The sequence below is a fragment of the Benincasa hispida genome, chromosome 7 (genome assembly GCF_027475165.1).
Source record: "Benincasa hispida cultivar pf3 chromosome 7, pf3_genome.v1.1, whole genome shotgun sequence".
NCBI lineage: Eukaryota > Viridiplantae > Streptophyta > Magnoliopsida > Cucurbitales > Cucurbitaceae > Benincasa > Benincasa hispida.
In genome coordinates this window covers 41,312,551-41,318,756 of record NC_143484.1, presented here as the reverse complement: position 1 = coordinate 41,318,756, position 6,206 = coordinate 41,312,551, and the positions used below count along the sequence as shown (strand labels likewise).

The 6,206-nt window shown below is 30.1% G+C and overlaps 1 long non-coding RNA gene across 6 annotated transcripts; it reads left to right on the top strand.

The window, feature by feature from the left end:
- Nucleotides 1-224: 224 nt before the first annotated feature.
- LOC120081884 (uncharacterized) lies at nt 225-3,115 on the top strand. Of its 6 annotated transcripts, none has more exons than XR_005482978.2 (5): nt 226-373; nt 1,000-1,073; nt 1,141-1,230; nt 1,962-2,090; nt 2,930-3,115. It is a non-coding gene; the product is annotated as an uncharacterized LOC120081884 (long non-coding RNA). The 6 variants fall into 6 exon arrangements; XR_016530414.1 differs by lacking the exon at nt 226-373 and adding an exon at nt 473-520; XR_016530415.1 differs by lacking the exon at nt 226-373 and adding an exon at nt 581-894.
- The last annotated feature ends 3,091 nt before the right edge of the window (nt 3,116-6,206 follow it).

The following is a 6,206-nucleotide window of genomic DNA, read 5'->3' as shown; positions in this document are numbered from 1 at the left end:
ATTAAATCAAATTCTTACATATTAACAACTAACCCAATCAACCCGAACCAACCCAATCTAAATGTTTTATGGTTGGGTTTGGTTAGATTTATTTTTTAAGAATGGTTATTTGGGTTGAAGAAATTAACCACCCGAACAATTGGATTGAGTCAAAAAAGATCTTCAACTTAATCCAACCCACGAACACTCCTACCATAAACGAACTCAAAAACGATATCAAAGGGAAGAAATGTGGATTAGGGAAGGAAAATACACAGGCTGCGAAAATATTTTGTAGTGATTTAACATTGAACTTTTTCCGAATAATGGAAATGAAAGTTTTAGCATTTGACGGAAGACGAGAAATTCTAGTCCGTCTGAGTCGTCATTACCAGTAAACCACTTTTCTTTTTTCCCGCATTTTGCTCTGTTAATTATAATTATAGCTCTTTAGTTGTTAACCCTAATCGAGTAGTTGAATTATGCTTGAAATTTCGACTTCTGTTTCGTAATGGTTGGAATTTTGGGGGCGGTTTTATAGGTATTAAACCTAATCATATGTCACCATTTGATTATCCTCCTAAAATACCATCAAATTTCCAATTACGATTGGAAGTTTGCCCAAATCAGGAACTGGTTTTCTTTGTTTGAATGTTAGAAGTGAAATTTTTCCTGAACTATATCATCCATCCACCCCTTCCTCGTTTATCTCATGTTTTCCTTTGTTAAATCCCTAATTATGATTAATATATCGCTTCCTTCTAAGTGGGGTATCAAGAAAACAGCCGAAAAGTATACAAAAACAATGTTTGTAGTTAGTTCCATTCATATAAACTACAATTCATGAAGTGGAACAAGTTGATGTGTGAAGGGACAAGTTTGTTGTTATCAATCTGAACAAAAACAAAATTAAAAGTATGGAATGTTGGAGAAAATATATTGTACGCGTTGTATGATGATCAAATATTGCTGGTAAGAACATTTGACCAATCTTCTTTATGTTGAACTTTATTTAAACAGGGGAGAAGAAAAACTGCATGGTTTTGCTTTTGTATCATGGCCGTGTCCTGAGAGTGTGGCTCGCGTGTGTAAAGGTAAAAAAAGTAAAGCTAGTTGTTGGGTTGATGATATATATGGAGCTTTTCTTGTTTGACTTTGCAGTTCAATGAGGATGGCCTTCTTCATTTCCAAATGAACCTTTGTATTATATGCTGACTAATGAGGTGCATCGGTATTGTTCGTTCATCACAGGTGAGGAAAGTAGGCAGTTAGAATTAGTTTTGTTTCGTGGAAGCTACGGAGCTTTATATAATTTTCAAAGTTGATACCAAATTTTTTATGAATAGTTATGTTATGCCTTGTGATATGGAACTTGAAAACTCTATGTTCGGCCCCTAAGACTAAGAACTTTCATTAGTCTAACAGTAAAATTAGACTGGACCTCTTGTATTTATTCCTGAAAGGTTTGTTTATGAAAGCTACTTTTGGCCTTTGGGCCATCCAAAGTACCATAAACAAAGGGAAAAAAAACAATCTGCTGTGGTTAGATATATGATTTGGCCCTTAACATATAATCCCATTTTTCAATTTTGTTTATCATGTATGTACCATTTTGTCAATTTCTAGACTTTTAAATCATTAAAGACAAAATTGGAAAATGGTGTCAAGGACTTAATCATTTGTTAAGCCTTATGTTAATGGCTTTGCAAGACCAAGTAGCTTTTCTTTCAACTCTTTCATAATTGTGGCCATGTACAGGGACTGGGAAGTAGTGTATGGCTGTGGTCGTAAAATCTCTCTTTTGTAATGGGAACTTGACAACAAATTTACAACTACCATTGTTTTTAAGTCTTATTTTTGCCTTAATGCAAAATTTCAGAAAGGTGGCTAAATTGTTTACTGCCATTGACTTTTGGTTTCTATTTGTGTGAACTGGTAGTTTAAAAAGTAGCTGTTTTTGTTTGGTTGTTACTGTTTTCCAGGTGTCTGCTAAACAACCCACCCATATTAAAATTCCAGTATTTACATTTCAGAGGGCAAAACTGTCCAAATTCTAGTCTCCTGTCGACATCAGCCGTATGCCGAAGATCTTGAGACACATGGCGAAATAGGTAATAGTAATTCTAGTCTTTCTATTTTATGTCCAAACCTTTGAAACTTCCTGCTTGGATGATCAATTATGCCGTAGAGTGAGACATAGACAACGTCCATACGGATCTGAAACTCAAATTACCAAAACTAACAAAAGAGCAGAAAAGCAAGTCGGTAAATGGGGTTATGTAAATGGTAGCTGCCCTTAGTTTTTAGGAGATTTGAGTGTCACTACAACAAATATCACCTATGATAGTTTTGAAAAAATTCTATCCTAATTTCTATAGTGTTTTCGAAATGTTGTCGTAGACGATATTATTGAAAGTTACTGATTTTTTATAGCGTTCTTTCAACCTTATAAAAAACGCTATAAAAAGTCGATTTGGACTGCTTGTTGTCATATGACCACAGAAGGAAATGAGGGTACGTAAGATCACCCAACATGTCATTAAGGCCTTCTAGTAATAGTTTGAACGATAAGAACAAAAAGTTTGCTAACTGGGAAAATAAAAGCTGCACTTGATAAACTCTAAATCCTAGTGGTAAATGGCACCAAAAGTCAGTACTTGCTTAAGTCAATGCATATCTCTCCCAAGTCACCAATGAATAAGGTGAGAATTATATGATATGGACCAATCCTAATATGAATTGTTGATGATCATAGAGTTGACTTTTTTAGAGGCTCTGTTTGACTTCAGTTTTCTTTTTGCCACCCATCCCCCAATCTAAAAAAATGCACATCAAACGCAAGTAACACGATGATATCTGATCGAGCACTGTGGTGTAGAGGTAAGAAATTAGAAATATAACTATTATATTGATACGTATCGTCTGCTGAGTTTATCTGGTAATTTTGCAGGAGAATTTTCCTTGAAATGCTTGAGAAGAGGTTAGGAAGAAACAGTGATGAAATAGCAGGAGAGAGAGAGGGGGAGATGTGAGAGAGAAGATACACAGTTGAGAAAAAGAGGCCATTGATTGATGCAATTTCTGTGGTCATATACATTGATGGGCAATAAATGACTAAACTACTGAGTTTACTTTTTGTCTTTGCCTTTATATTTTTCTACTCTCAACGTCACTATTTTGCATCAAATTCCCTGGCATTTGTTTACTAAGGCTTTTGTTTCTTTGCATTCGAAACTGCCCTTTAATTTTATTCAATATTTTTGTTCTTTGGATATCTTTCCATTTGAGTATATGAACTTTCAAATTTGTTAATTTTTATCATAGAAGAATAATAACAATAAGGTTCAATAGAAAAACAAAATTTATAGAGGGAAAGCTAATGGATAATACATTGTTTTTGTAAGAGTTAACAAGAAACTAACGTGATGGATTAATTTTAAGATTTAATAAAAGTAAGAGGACTAAATTTGGACATGGGAGTTTCAATCCACATGTACCAAAAAAGTATTTTAGCCTTTAAATTATTATGCAACACTTTATAAATTCTTATCTCATTTTTTTTAATAAATTATGATTTTTTTTTCTTAACCGATAGTTAACTAAACAAGGCAATATAAGGTCAAATGTTCAAAACTCTACTTCCATACAATATCAAACTGAAAGAAAACTATGATAATCATTTGATTTTTTGTTTTTGTTTTTAAAAAATTAAGTTTATAGACATAGTTATTTACTTTTTACTAGTTGTTTAAAAAATCAAGTCAACATTTGAAAACTAAAAAAATAGCTTTTAAAAAGTTATTTTTGTTTTTGAAATTTAATTAAGAATTCAATCATTGTACTTGATAGAAGATGCAAATTATTTCAAATTATTTCAAATTATTGTAAGAAATGAGAAGAAAATAAGCTTAATTTTTAAAAATCAGAAACAAAAAACGAAATAGTTATCAAGCTTAATTAGGATGTAATATGTGTTCATATTGGTTAAGTTTGTGGTTTGAATATATCGTATTGGAAAAAAAATTTAAATCAATGTTTTTTTTTTCGTGTAACAAGTCTATGGGCTATGGATTTATTATGTAACAACTTCTTTGCTAATCCTTCTAAAAAATCTTTTTCTGAAAAAAAAAATCATTATCCTTATTATCTCTTCCTTCCTTTGAATATGAAGTTATCTAATAGAATAAGTAATACAAATATAATTCCAAATTTAGTGATTTATTAACACGAAATTGAGAGGTTAGAGACATTTTAGATACTTTTTAAAGTTTACGAACTAAATAAACAAACTTCGAATGTTGCGATTTAGGTTAAATTTAGAAGTAAATCAATTTCAAGGATCTTTCTTAGTAATGGTTGAAGAAAGATTATGTGTTTGAATCTTTTGCTCACTTAAAATAGTCCTAACGTGGGCCTCTTCCTACCAAATAAATGAGCTTGACTTTCTTTATAATTAACACATAATTGAATCGATTAATACGTTTGGAAAATTTTTAAATAAAAGATTTAAGATAGTCTAAAAAAATAAAAATCGATTGTTTTTCTCTTTTAATATTGAAAGAATTCCAAGTAAAATGTCAATACACGTGTGAGTGCCTACTTTTGGCATTACTTACTTTTAGATATTAAAATTTTACAAAAAAGTCAGCTTTATTTTAGTAATTTTTTAAGTCTAATTTCTAATTAATGAGGTGATTGTTTCAATAACAATAATAATTATAATAATGAGGTGATGTATGTATTAACAATATTTTCTAAATTATTTTCTTTCTACTTACCCTATTAGTATTTATTATTTAATTAATTAGAGCAGAAATGGAGGAGGTGAATCTACTCTTGGGTGTAAAACTTTCCAATATTTCTTTTGCGTACTTTATAATCTTCATAAAATTATTATTCTAATTTAAATTCTTCATTTTGGCTTCTATTTTCTTTATATTTATATATTAAAAAAAATCATGTTCATCTCGAACATTATTCAATTTCCTTATACTCAAGTCATCTATTTTGAATTTGATCTCTTTGAACGAATATTCACTTTTTCTAAGAGAATATTCTAAAAAAAAAGAGGGACCGAAAGAGTCTACCAAAAATCAACCATCTAAGTCAGAGTTAATAACATTCAATAACCACAGAGTAAAAATAGAATCTCAAAAGATAGGAGACTCTTCAAAGGAAGATCAAAAGCAATTATGATTAACAAAAACAACACTAGAAGATGCAACGAGGTTGCTCGACTATGGGCAAATAGTCGCTTAACCTTATGTAAAATGTTTATTTAAATGCACTATTAAAATATCAAAAGCACTTCAGAAAATGTATGAGTCTAATTCCCTTCTTTTTACTCCTTATGTGAGTAGTTTTCTATACTTGTTTCACGTGATGTAATATTTTAAGTTTCGTTTGGTAACTATTTGATTTTTTATTTTTTGTTTTTAAAAATTAAGTCTATAAACATTACCTCCAAACACTTCCAGATTTCTTCTTTTGTTATCTTCTTTTTACCAATTGTTATAAAAAAAAAATAAAAAAAAAAAAAAAAAAAAAAGCCAAATTTCGAAAACTAAATAGAGTAACTTTTAAAAACTTGTTTTTGTTTTTAGAATTTGACAAAGAATTCAACCATTATACTTTAAAAAAAAAATATGCAAATTATGGTAAAAAAGTGTGAAGGAAATAGAAGTAATTTTCAAAAACCAAAAACTAAAAACAAAATGGTTACCAAATGAGTTCTTAGTTTATCTATTTTTTCTAGTTCGCTTGTATTGCCCTAAAAAAAAATAAAAATGTAACAACAAGAAGGATAATAAAATTATGTAGTATTCAAAGACTATATAACAAATAAAAATGAAATATGAAAGTTCTAAAATTTGAACAAAACAATAATTGATTACCAAATTACCAAACTTAAAACTTCTCCCAAACCCAAAACCAAACATAGAGATAGAGATGAAAATGGAGTAAGTGATCTTGACCATTGAGCCCTAAAGAAGAATGGCTTTCCCAAAGAAAAAGATATATCTTAATTATTTAGCTAATCCATTTTCAATATTATTAGTAAATGACTTATTTTTGCCAATCCGATCCCGACAAATGGCGCAATCGTATTGGCTTTGACTAATGATGGAATTTCAAACAAATTCATTTGAGAATGTCCCGAGTTAGATGGTATTGCAACCTAAAGTTTGGACCTTTTCCCTTTGTCTACTATTTGGCATTAACCAATT